Source organism: Pleurodeles waltl, chromosome 7, assembly GCF_031143425.1.
Source record: "Pleurodeles waltl isolate 20211129_DDA chromosome 7, aPleWal1.hap1.20221129, whole genome shotgun sequence".
Classification (NCBI taxonomy): Eukaryota; Metazoa; Chordata; class Amphibia; order Caudata; family Salamandridae; genus Pleurodeles; species Pleurodeles waltl.
In genome coordinates, this window is record NC_090446.1 from 1,448,784,396 (window position 1) to 1,448,796,964 (window position 12,569).

The window sequence follows — 12,569 nt, forward strand, 5'->3', positions numbered from 1 at the left end:
AGAGGACAGAGGGGATGCATGGCTGTTGTGGTGGTGTCTGCTAGTGAGGTTTGTGTGCTTCTTGGTGTGGTGATGCTGGTGGTGGATGTTGATGTAGTGCATGCAGGTGTGAGTCTGGATGTGACTGGGAGAGAGGTGAAGGACGAGGAGGAGGGGGAGACAGTGGAGGCAGTGGATGTTGTTGTGTCTGCAACTGTATGGTGTTTGTGTGAGTGCTTGTGTGATGAAGTGTGGTGCTTGTGTTTGCCTGTGTCACTCTTGGGTGGGGTGTTGTCTTGTGTGCATGCTCATCTGTATGTGGGCCTGGGATGGGTTGGAGTTGAGGAGAATGGGATTGGGAAGTGGTAGTTGTAGGGGGGACAGTAGAAACAGGGACAATGGCTGCCATCAGAGAGGAGGCCAGAGCCTGAGTTGATCTATGTTGGGCTGCCAATACACTGTGAATGCCCTCCAGGAATGCATTGCATTGCTGCATCTTGGATGCCAGCCCCTGGATGGCATTTACAATTGTTGATTGCCCTACAGAGATGGATCTCAGGAGGTCAATAGCCTCCTCACTCAGGGCAGCAGGGCTCACTGGGGCAAGGCCTGACGTTCCTGGGGCGAAAGAGATGCCCACCCTCCTGGGTGAGCGGGCACGGGCAGCTCGCTGAGGGACTACTGGGAGGACAGTGCTTGTATGGGGTGGCGGCTGTACCTGCAGCTGGGGTGGTCACAGAGATGTCGGCCACCACCAGGGGGCTTCCATTGGAGGAGCGATCTGAGTCTGTGTTGTCACCCCCAGTCTCCGCCATGGTGCTGCCCCACCCTCTGTCCCACTGGTTCCCTCGCCGTCGGTGGACTCTGCCTCCTGGGTCCTGTGGGATGCAGCTCCCTCTGTCACTGGTGCCCCTGCTCCTCCGCCAGATGATGCTAATGCACACAAGGACAGGATGACAAAAAAAGAAAGGGGGGGAGAAAGGCAAAGGATACACTGGGTCAGTGACTGCACCAACACCACAGTTGGCATACACATCACCTTCACACACAGGGAACAGGCTTAAGCACTATGCATTGCACTACCAGTGATATGGCTAGTTACTAAGGCACAATGAGGGCCACACACCGCCAACTGGCGCACTCCTGGGACCCTTGATGCCCTGCCTGAAATGGACTGCTAACAAGCTAGGTTACCTGTATTTGCCATACACCCATTACCCTTGAGGTGACCCACGCTGCAATGTCTGGCCTGGCCTTAGGGGCACCCACTAACACACATTCACTACCTGGATACCACCCCACCTGCCAAAATATGTAATGAGACCCACTGTACTCACCCCCTTGTGGCTGCTGTTATTCCGTCAAGCACCCATCCAGCTCAGGGTAGGCCATCGCCAGTATGTGGGCCATCAGGGGGGTCTAGGTCCGATGGGCACCCCTTCCTCGTTGGGAGGCCATCCCCAGCTGGGCCTCCGTGGTCTTACGTGACCAGCATCTCAGGTCCTCCCACTGTTTTCGACAGTGGGTGCTCCGCCTGCCATAGACCCCCAGGGTCTGCACGTCCTTGGAGATGGCATGCCATATTCCTTTCTTTTGATGGGCGCTGACCTGCAGAGGCAATACAGATAGGAGAACACCTCTTGTCACACAAATGGCCCACCTTACCCATTTACATCACCACTGGCAGACACATCGCCCAGCGCACACAATGTACACCGCCACAAGACATTCCCCCTACCCCGCCTCACACGATGCTTGCACACACATCTCCATGCACCCTTCCCACATGCATTGTGCCCAAAGTGTACCCACCTGTTGGTCTGGAGGCCCATACAGCAGTCCGTACTGGGGTAGGACCCCATCCACCAGTCGCTCCAACTCCTCCGAAATGAAGGCTGGGGCCCTTTCCCCGGCCATACGGGCCATGGTAGGTTCCAGACACAGGTTACTGCAGCACACGCAGTGTAGGTGTTCTGCTGTTGAAGGTCAGGAAACAAGTGAGGTATCAGATAGAAAATGGCGGTCACCTCCGCATCGGTGTACACCGTCACCGCCGGCACAGATCCCCATTGGCCGCTGTACTCCATAGAGCCCCACATTATCCAATGAGTAATTGGACGGCGGTGCAAGACCGCATTCCGCCACGACACCCAACATTGGCGGAATTACCTCACTTCCGCCTATCCCTACATGAAGGACAGGCAGTCGCCATTTCAAAGGGGGGAAACAATTTTATCGACAATAACTGCATCACCAATTAGATTGGTACATACCTCGCCATTAACACTGTCCCATTAAATAAGTACACCCTGTAGACTGCAGTTGTGGGTACATTGTTCCAATTGTGACAGCCTACCCACTCTTGTGTCCCTTAGATACCTACCGTTGCGGATGAATAGGAGTTGGAGACATACTCCTGTGTACAGACCCCTTGTGGACTTAGCTACACTGGAGGACAGGCACATTATCCTCACCTCTAGACTGGACAGGGCCACAATCACAGAGCTGTGTGCCCAATTGGAGCCAGACCTGATCTCATCTATCCGTCATCCAACTGGGATCACCCCTCTTGTGCAAGTGCTATCAGTGCTCCATTTCTTGGCAACTGGTTCCTTCAAAGTGACAGTGGGCTTGGCAGCAGGAATGTCATGACCAATGTTCTCAATCATGCTGGCAAGAGTGTTGTCTGCCCTGGTAAAAAACATGTGCAGCTACATTTCTTTCCTCCAGGTGGAAGAATTGGCCACTGTGAAGGCCGGACTCTATGCAATGGGACATATCCCCAATATTATTGGGGCAATTGACGGTACACATATTGCGTTTGTCCCCCCCCACCAAAATGAACAGGTGTTCATGAATCGTAAGAGTTTCCACTCACTGAATGTGCAGATGGTGTGCCTGGCGGACAGTACATCTCCCATGTCAATGCTAAGTATCCTGGGTCGGTGCATGATGCCATTGATCTGAGGAATAGCAGCATCCCAAATGTGAAGGCCCAACTACAGAGGCACAGGGTGTGGCTAATAGGTGAGCCTTGGTCTCTACCCACTGTATGTAGTGTATGCCTTCTGGTGTTAACCCTATGGGATTGTGTGAGGCTAAATGTGCTCCCTCAATACTTGCAGGTGACTCTGGCTACCCAAACCTATCGTGGCTGCTAACCCCTGTGAGGAATGCCAGGACAGGGGCTGAGGAACGTTATAACGAGGCACATGGGCAAACCGGACAGATCATCAAGAGAACCTTCGGCCTCCTGAAGGCCAGGTTCAGGTGTCTCCACCTTACAGGTGGATCCCTGCGCTACTCACCCGAGAAGGTCTGCCAGACAGTAGTGGCATGCTGCATGTTGCACAACCTGGCCCTCAGACGCCTTGTACCTTTTCTGCAGGAGGAGGAGATTGGAGATGCCCCTGTGGCAGCCGTAAACCCTGAGGACAGTGAGGATGAAGAGGCTGAGGATGAGGACAACAGAACATCAGTTATCCATCAGTACTTCCAATGACACATAGGTGAGACAGTGCAACTGCACATTTCTATGAATATTGGTTTATTCTGTGTGGCTGTAGCATGATAGCATTAACTTCCTTTTATCTCAACTTACTGTCACCTATGGTTTGTCATTTTACAGATGTTGGTGATATAATATAACAAGTGTGTAGTGATGTGCTGATGACAGCCAGCTACAGGTCATTATTTCTAGGCTCTCACAGTGTACAGTTCATTTGCAATGGATGTGACTTTTTCCATAAATACACATTTTCAAAATATAAAATAGTAGTAGTTAAGTTGTGTTCAAGAGTGTTTATTGTAGTGCTAAGAAATTGAGGGGAAAGTGCAATGGAATGGGGGTGATGATGGAGGAAAGTCCAGGGTATTGTTCCAGTCTTTTTGTAGTACAGGTGCAGTGTCCAAGGGGCAATTGGAAGGGGAGCAACAGCAGTTCAAAGTGGACAAGGCGACTGAGTGGGACACAAGGGGGACAATCTGGAGAATCTAATTTCCTGGTGGGGGTCTTGGCAAGTGTCTCTGGCTTCTGTCTGGGTCGCAGGGAACGTTTGCGGGGTGGTTCACCTTCTGCTGGGGGAGGGATGCTGGTGGCCTGTGGGTCCTGTGGCGGGGCCTCCTGGCCACTAGCTGCAGCGGAAATGGAGGGCTGGTCAATGGACTGGCTAGTGGTAGAGGCCCGCTAGTGTGCTGTTGCCTCCCTCATGATGTTGGCCATGTCTGCCAGCACCCCTGCAATGGTGATCAGGGTGGAGTTAATGGCCTGCAAGTCCTCCCTGATCCCCTTATACTGTCCCTCCTGCAGCCGCCTGTTCTCCTGCACATTGTCAAGGATCTGGCCCATCGTGTCCTGGGAATGTTGGTAGGCTCCCAGGATCTTGGAGAGTGCCTCCTGGAGAGTCAGTTCCATGGTCCTCTCCTCCCCCTGATGCACAGCAGTCTTCCCAGTGTCCATGTTGGCCTGTGCCTCTGTCCCCTTAAAGTTGTGCCCACTGCCACTGACCCCAGGTCCCTGATTGTCTTGGGGCGAGGTGTGGCCTGGGGTCCATGTAGAGGTGGGCACACTGCTGATTGACGTTTCCTGGGGACAGAGATGTGGGTACACTGGGAGGGTGCTGTGGTGTTGGATATTGATTGGGGGAGGCTCTGTGGTGGTCTGTGAGTGAGCTTGGGAGACCGGCTGTCCAGTGGTCCCTGATGGGCCAGGTGGGTCATCCAGATCTAGAAGTCCAGAGTTACTGTCATCACTGGGGGCATCTTGTGTTGGGGGACTGGTTAGTTGTAGCACCCCCTCTCCTCTTACATTGGCTGTGGTACCTGTGGGGATGTAAGTGATGTATTATGCTTCATGTGTGTGACATATTGTACATCCCTGGCTTCCCCTCGTTGGTGTTACCCTGCCACCTTTTGCTTGTGTATGGTGATGTATTTTGGGATTGTTAGTTTCCCTATGCTGTGCATGCTTTGGTGATGGGAGTCCGTGTAGGGCTGGGAGGGTTGTCCATGCATTGGTATAGCATGCAGGGCTTGGCAATGGGGTTAGCCATATGTGTAGATGCAGTATGTGGGATGGGGTGGAGTGATGGGAGTAAGGGTGGGGGTGTGAGATAGCATGCAGGTATGGGGTGATAAGTGGTAATTATTGACTTACCAGCATCCAGTCCTCCAGCTACTCCAGTGAGTCCCTCAGGATGCAGAAGGGCCAAGACTTGCTCCTCCCATGGTGTGAGCTGTGGGGAAGGAGGTGGGCGTCCATCGACAGTCCTCTGTATGCGAGCTGGTGCCTTGCTGCTATAGAACGTACCTTCCCCGGTAGGTCGTTCCACCTCTTCGTGATGTCTTCCCTTGTTCTTGGGTGCTGTCCCACGACGTTCACCCTGTCCACGATTCTCCGCCATAGCTCCATCTTCCTTGCAATGGATATCTGCTGTACCTGTGCTCCAAACAGCTGTGACAATTTCCTCCATCATGACCCTTAACTCCTCATCAGTGAAACAGGGGTGCCTTTGTGGGGACATGGGTGTTGTGTAGTGTGTGTTGGTGAGAGTGTGTTGAGTAAAGTGGTGGGGTGCGTGAGGGATGTAAGTGGTATGTGTCTAGTTGTCGCAGTGGTCTTGGTGTCAGTTTGGTGGCAATGATTTGTATTCATAAAGGGTTGTGGGTAATGTGGGTGTGTGTTTTATAGTGGTGTGGGTGTGTGGGTGTGGTGTGTGTATGAGTGTCAGGTGTGTATTGTTCGTATTTGCCATTGTAGTGTTGTTTTGTATGTGGGAGTCCATTCTGAGCACGGCGGTATGTACCGTCAATGGGTTACCGCCATTGAATGTCCGCTGTGGTGATTCGTGGGTCATAATGTGATGGGCGTTGTTTTGTTGGCGTAATGGTATGGGTGTTGAGACCGCCACTTTTGCACTGACCTTTGGGCTGGCGGATTTGTGTATGTGGCTGTATTCTGTCAGATTGGTGTGTGTGTGTGTCATAATATGGCAAACGGATATTCGCCACAGCGGCGGTAGGTTGGCAGTCGTCACTGTGGTGGTAAGTGGCATTTACCACCAATGTCATAATGAGGGCCTATAGGTGTAATGGTCACTGGGGACTCGGGCCGGCCCGAACAATTACATACGTAATGTTAGGGCCAGGCTGGGGTCTCAGCCCTGCCCCAACAATAAGTATGTAATGGATGCTGGGACCCAGACAGCGTGCTGCCCAGGTCCCCGGCCCCAACACCACTTCTGTAATGGGGGCCAGGGACTAGGGCAGCGCGCGATCCTGGTCCCCGGTCCACATTACAGACATATTGGTAGGGTCTGGACGGAGACACAGACCCGGCCCCAACAGTAAATATGTATCGGAGGGCTGGGCCTTGGGACAGGGCACAGCCCTAAAAACCAGGGGCACCCTGGGTGCAAGTCTTTTTTTTTGTGCCCTCCCTGACCCCATGCCCACATCCTTGGGGACCCTCACAGCCACTGGGCAAATGTGAATAACATCTCTCCATAGCCCCTCTTTCACATACATTCATTTGTTTTACAACGTTTGTCAAAGATGGCTTTACTAATCCACACAAATGTCCACATAAAAATGTAGTTCTGCTGTTTGCAGCAGGCATTTTTGCGCTACTCTATAGGGAACCAAAGCAGCATGTAGACAAAACTCCTGCATGAACGTTAATTACAAGCAGTATATCGCCGTCATTCATTTTTCCTGAAAGCAGGATACACAAGGAACTTTTCAGTAGGTGTTTTTAAATTACTAGTTTCATAAATTATTACTGAGCATAGCACCCACATGAGATGTGTGCCACCCAATCCACATAATCACCTGGTACGGTCGCACCACCCTAAAGCATGCCCTGCTAATAACCTTTAAAACATTCAGGGTTAGATAATCCTATTTTAAAAAACGGCAGAGTAATAAAATTGCATAGCTTGGGCTTAAAATATTAAAAACATTTAATTATCATTTATATTGTACTATAAAAAACCCTTCTATTATTACCACAACCCTTGTTTTTAGCTTTAAAATATGGCCCCCCTTTATAAAGTAAACAGAGGCCTAGACAGCATATTAACGCCCTTCTCAGATAGGTCAGTGCAAAAATAAAAACACACACATTACACTCTGGCGACCACAGTAGAAGACACAACTTTGTAAATATACAAAACAGTCCTTGTTACTTAACTTAAGTAGAAGAGGGTTAGCATCACCAGTCTGCTTTCTGCCCTTCATGTTTTCCTCCTTGCCGGTTCAGCAGGACCCTGCTGTCTGCAAACTTGAAATACTTAGTTCAGAAAAAAGAGACCTGTGGGGGTGCTTTTATACAGGCTTCATTGTACTAATTATGCATAGGATTTGTGGCGGGTTGGACCTTGAAATAGACATCTGTGTTAGGTTTGCATTACATGTCCCCTGTTTTGTTTCAAACTTTTAATTGCATGGGCAGTTTATACTTTTACAGCTGTTGACCCCCTTTGAAGCCTGTTCTTGGAACTGCAGGGGGCTGACACTTGTTTTAGGGTTGCATTGCATGTCATCTGATTGTTTCAACTTTTAATTGTATGGTCAGTTTATACTTTGACAGCTGCTGACCCCCTTTGAAGCCTGTCCTGGGAACTCTTGGGAGGCAGATATCTGTTTGTTTCACACCTTGATTGTGTGGTCAGTTTACACATTGACAGCTATTGAACACCTATAATTCCTGTCCTGGGAACTCTTGGAAGGTAGACATCTGTTTTGTTTCACACCTTGATTGTGTGGTCAGTTTACACTTTGACCTCTGTTGAACACCTTTTGATTCCTGTCCTTGGTACTCTTGGGGGCTGACATCTGTTTTGTTTCACATCTTGATTGTGTGGTCAGTTTACACTTTGACAGCTGTTGAACACCTTTGATTCCTGTCCGGGGAACTCTTGGGGTTAAAACCTGTTTTAGGGTTGCATTGCATGTCATCTGGTTGTTTCAACTTTTTTGCACGGCCTGCTTATACTTTGACAGACGGTTGAACACCTTTGATTCCTGTCCTGGGAACTCTAGGGGTTAGCACATGTTTATTTCAAACCTTGATTTTTTGGTCAGTTTACACTTTGACAGCTGCTGAACACCTCTGAAGCCTTTCTTGGGAACTCTTGGGGTTAACACCTGTTTTAGCTTCCCATTTCTGAAATGGAATGGTTGGCTATAACAAATGCCACATTTGACCAGCCCCCTTTTTTTGGATTAGCCAACAGTGTGGAGGTTTGGCCTTACATTTCCATTGTTCCTCCTTGTGAGGAGACACCGTGCAGCCACATGATCCTGACTGTCTGACATGTCCAGCCTTGTCATCTTAGGCACAGAAACAGGGTGCACACCAACAGAGCTCTCATTTTACACAGCCCATAGCCCTAGACACTGGGGCTAGAACTCTGGCACATGACTAACACTTGATCACATGATGTCACAACTCACGTGGCCCACCTACGCCTACATCAGTTCCAGGGCGGGCTCTCAGGGGCACCAGAAGTCCCGGTAACAGAAGTGTCTTCATTTCTGGAGACAGGACAACTATCACTTTCCAGTTTGATGAGGAAATGTATCGCAGTATTCTACTTTCATTGCTTGGCTGGTGAATATAATTATTATGCAGTTTTGTGTGTATAAAAGTGTGGTGTTTTTACGCTCATTTTAACAGAGCAGTGCTAGTTAGGGGGTCTGCAAAACGAGTGGAATCTTCATATTAGAAATTGAGCAAAATCAGCAGTATTATATGAAACGCAGCTCTAGTGTATAACGCACAAAAGTGATGCAAAAATGCATTTTGTGCATGCGAGTGGCCATTTTGATTGGGGTGTACCCCTACTGACCCTCACCTACTCTGACTAGCAGTTCCCTCGTGTTTCCTTGTGCATCCCAGTATTGCATAGAAATACCTTATCAAGGACAAGTTCTCTAATTCTTGCAAGCCTATAACAGATTATAATGTTCATAGTGATGCATTTTTGTACTGCTCGTTTTAACACATATGTAGTTAAGTTTTTGGAAAAAAGATACTGCAGAATGTTATGTTGACCTGGCGTTCTGCGTCCGCCCTTTCACGTATCTTACTTCAAAGTTATCTTTATGGAAGGGGTACATTGGGTTTGAATACTGAGCTGGGCCACATTTTCAATGAGGTCTTTAATAAATTCTGGCAAAATACTTCAACAAAAAGACAGAAAAGACTCTTCTGTCGCTCATCACTCCTGCCAGTTGGGAGCTGACCATTCAGACCTCTCCTTTTGCAATCACTCCGCACCCCACTAATAAAATAAATCCTCTTTTCATTATGGCAGGAGAATGTCCAAGGCTTATGAAGTCAAACACTCTTTCCTGCTGCTCTTTTCAGATTTAGAGGTCAATTTTGGCATCATGGCTGTTTATTCTGGCGGGTAACAACAGTGTAAATTAAGTTTAAACTACAGGACTGCCTCCCTCTATAAACTGACACTGGGTATTGTCTTTTGATCATGTGGTTTTGCAGTGCCAGACATTGTACACCTTTCTAGCCTGGTGTGAGGGAGAATAGGGATCTGAACAGATCACAAACAGTTGAAACTGTGAAGCTACGTTCACCGCTACCTGCTTCAGTAAAACGTTCATCCCTCAATGGGTTGAGACTGAGGGGAATACAATCTTGAAATTCAAAGCATATGCTAGTAAGGGATTCCTTGTCAAGATAAGTGGCATAAACTGTCATTGTATAACATGGCAAACTATCAGTTGCCAGAAGAGAATTTATTATGCCATAGTGCTTTATCATCTGGTTGAATAAATATACCAAGGTGCTGGTTCAAAGTCTGGCAAAGGGACGATCCACGTGCTGATGTGATGGAGCAAACACCTGTTCCCATTGGCGGTGGAGGGTCTGTCATTTAAGGATTGCTGCTGTTAACGTGTCCTTTTATGTTAATTTATACACATTAGGACTCGTTTTAGGACGATGAATCTTTGGACCCAGTGGTGAGACACTGTAAGACGAGATAACTAATCAATATATCATACAATACATCAATAATATGGTCAACGTATATCACCAAAATGTATTTTACTTTAGACATTAGTTAAACCTTCGGCGCAACCATGACCTTTCAGTCATGAATAACCACACCTCATTGAAGTTTTGTGAATTTTATTCCCTATTGATTACAATCTAATAGCAAAACGTATTTATCTCAAACCAAGAAGCGAAGGAGCATAGTAATAATGCAATAATAAAGCAAAGATCACAACATCAGATTATAACATGAAGATTAATAATTCTAGTGCATAAATCTCATATAGGTTCTAGTTCAGCATAGCATCAAGTCAGTCACGTCAGTTATGTCAGTCAAAAGGATGCCTTGTATATCCACTATTTAGCATTGGCATGTTGGGGCTTCATGCAAAACAATTTAGAACACCAATTTGGAAAACATCTATCTATGGTCTCTAGTTAAAAAATATACAGCAGTTGGTACCTAGAAAGAAAAGGCAAATAAGTGAATTTCATTAGCAACTATATAATTACGCTCCTCAGGATAGGTCAGCATACAGGATCAGTCTTCGTCTTCAGGACATCAGCAAGATCGTCGTCAGACTATCTAATGCAAGAGCAGGGGCACTTCCCTCATAAGGAGGAAAGTGTAATGGGACAGTCTATGGGTGAGGATACTTTGTCTAAGTCTCCAATCACCAAATAGAGTGACAGAGTTTCTGGATGTAATCGATATCATTCCCTACCTAGTTTCCCGAGTCTTCTGTGTCATGGGTTTTTATCCTTTTCTCATAATACATTCCCTCAAAATTCTATTGGATGATCACTTCACCCCACTACCTGTAACCTATCAAATTATACATTAAGTAATGCATTTGTCATTTTGCGATCATTTTCCAGACTTTGATTGGTCTTCATAATTGACGTTTTTCGTAGGTGGCACATCCGGGGTTACTTCATTTTCTGGCACGTTCTTCGGGTCAAGAGTTCTTTTGCCGCGATTCAATGTCCTTGAAAGTATCTGTACTCTTGTTGCGAGCCTACAATTTTATACTAAAGCGATTAGCATGCGGATGAGAATATACCAGCCAAAGTTACAATAAGCGGAGGAAAAGAAAAAATGCTGGGTCATGGCCTTTTACAAGCCAGCACACTGGAAAACAGAAGAATATGCTTCAATATGAGAGTTACACAGCTAGTTTTCGACCCACGCTAACTTAAGACTTATGGATTCTAATAAATGGAATCTTTGTATGTGTTAACATATTTAGTTTGTAATTCAAATAATTATTTCTTATATCAACGTTAGTTTACGCATACAATATTTATTCTGTATTAAACACACTTCTATGAATAATATTGTTAATATAGCGTTGCTAATATTCACCTTTTGTATTGGTTCCCTCATGCATGTGTCTTGCGTCTTGCTCAAATTTCTCCCAAGGTGATAGTTTAGTAGTGGTAGTTTCAGGTTTCGAAGTTGCATTAATAGTTTCTTTCTCTCTCCATGGCATTCCCACAAGCACTCCCACAATCATCACTGCACATACAACACCTATTATAAGACCTAACCAACCACACACCTTACTTCCTTTGCTACTGTAAACCATGTTTGTATAGAATCAGAACAGTGGATCAACAATCAACTTGAGGAGAGAAAAGAAAAAAAAAAACTTTTGCGTATAACACAGCGTTCTTCAATCACTTCCAGGACCCTTTTCGTCAATTCAGGTTAGCAGCTTGTCATAATCAGGTTTCTTTAAGTCAAATCCGGTTTTAGTGTCACTCTCAGTAATCTTTTTCTAGAGTTTCTTTCTTTAGTTTACAAAATCTTCTACTTAACCAAATCTCCCTTAAGTTTGGTTCAGGTACTGTAATACTGTCCTGGTACTTCTCGATCAAAACAGAATGCAAAAAAATCTTGTTGCCATTCAGAGGTGGTAGCATATGCCCATTCAGGACCTGTATATTTTCTGTTTGCTATTCTTTTTCTTTTTAACCTTCGTTCACCTTGTTGCTCTCCTTCACTCAAATCATCAGCTTGTGAAGTATCACTTTCTTCTATTACTGTGTCATTCGATACTTCTCTTAATTTAAGATGTGACTTGTCTGGCCAATTATCTCCTTTATGTGTCTTGGTTCGGTGGTCTCCTCCAGAACGTTGGACAGCACCCTCCTCTTGTGATATGGTGTTTTCTCTTGACGGACCTGCAGCTGGTTCGGGAGATTCTAACACTCTTCGATTTGTATCTACAGTTTCTCCTTCTCTTTCGTCTTCTGGTTCTGTGTTGAGTTCAGACTCTAGCCCGTATTCATCTATTTCTGGGAGAACCTCTCCTTGACTTAGTTCTCCTGCTGCCTCAACTGAGATGGGCACTCTGTCACCTCTCTCAAACTCATTGACAGCTTGAGGGACAAGGCTGTTCTCAGTGGGCTCTCCAGCAGTTTCAGTCCCGTTCTGACTGATCTCTGACTCTGTGACTTCTCTTTCTGAAGTTGCTGTACCGGAAACTTCACGTTCCTCTTCAACAGGACACGTTACCCTTTTCGTATGGGTGGCATGTATCCAGTTGGGAACCCCGGCACACTTTAC